The sequence below is a fragment of the Sapajus apella genome, unplaced genomic scaffold (assembly GCF_009761245.1).
Source record: "Sapajus apella isolate SASKATOON/1434 unplaced genomic scaffold, GSC_monkey_1.0 scaffold69, whole genome shotgun sequence".
NCBI classification, from domain to species: domain Eukaryota; kingdom Metazoa; phylum Chordata; class Mammalia; order Primates; family Cebidae; genus Sapajus; species Sapajus apella.
The window spans coordinates 5,486,771-5,488,288 of NW_022437009.1; positions in this window are offsets into that span (position 1 = coordinate 5,486,771).

The following is a 1,518-nucleotide window of genomic DNA, read 5'->3' on the forward strand; positions in this document are numbered from 1 at the left end:
GTGAGATTCTCATTGTAGAGATTGTATAATAGTTACCTGTTATCAGTCCCTACTATAAACCAAGGACTATATTAGATGTTCCACTGATATCATTTCATTTAATCCTTCGCACAACCTTTATAAAATAGATACTATTATCTCCATTTTGGGGAAATTAGTACACTAAAGCCAGTAAGGTTAATAACCTGCACGAGGATATACCTGGTGAAGGGTAGCAGTGGGAACATAGGTTTCTCTGACTGCAGTCTCTATGACTTTCAGGCAAAATACCCATTAAAGCTGGGCAAAAATACAAGAAAATGACTTTTTGGAGATAGATTTTTGGTTTATAGAATGAAATTTGCTTAAGGCACTTAGAACCATTAAAAAGTCCTTTGACAGCCGGGCACGGTGGCTCACGCCTGTAATACCAGCACTTTGGGAACCGAGGCGGGCGGATCACGAGGTCAAGAGATCAAAACCATCCTGGCCAACATGGTGAAACCCCCTCACTACTAAAAAATACAAAAATTAGCTGGATGTGGTGATCCGCGCCTGTAGTCCCAGCTACTAGGGAGGCTGAGGCAGGAGAATTGCTGGAACCTGGGAGGTGGAGGTTGCAGTGAGCCGAGATCATGCCACTGCACTCTAGCCTGGCGTCTGGCGACAGAGCAAGACTCTGTCACAAAAAAAAAAAAAAAAAAAAAAGTCCTTTGACAAGGTATAAGTGAATAGTGAATAGTGGCTTTCTTAGACAAAACTAGAGGGTGCACCCCAATATAGAAAATCAGTACTTATGAGTTATTATACTCAGGGAGAATTTTCCTTACAAAAGAACTCTTAGCTTTAAGGATGTGATTGACAATAAGAGTATAGCGAGCTAAACTGGTACATTTCACATGATTTTGTTTACTAAAGTAAAATGTACATATAACTTTTAAGCAGCATGCCTTCCAAGCACTTTTCTCAGTATAAAAAAAAAGAGAAAAAGAAAATTAAAAAGAATAAAAAAGTTTTAAAAATTATAAAAAGAATAAATAAAAAAAAAGAAGCATGACTATTACTCAAGTTCAGGTGAAATTCCAAATGGACAGATAATACTTCCACACATACAACTGTGTTGGCATGTAGTGACTTGGCTGATATTTCATTCAACTTACTCAATAAACAATTATTGACCAAATAGCTAAAGTATCAGGTACTATTCTAAACACCAAAGGTATACAGAATATGATTTCATTCCTATCCTCTAGTTGTCCTCAGCATGAAGTTATAGAGTATGTGGCTATAAGTAAAAAAGAGAATTTTGTGAAATGTCTCAGAAACTAATGACGTTTTTTTTTTTTTTTGAGATAGGGTCTTGTTCTATCACCCAGGCTGGAGTACAGTGCAGTGGTGCAGTTACAGTTCACTGCAGCCTTGACCTCCCAGGCTTAGGTGATCCTCCTACCTCGGGCTTCCGAGTAGCCAGGACTACAGTCATAGGCCACCCCAACCAATTAATTTTTTGAATCTTTTGTAGAGACGTGGTTTCACCAT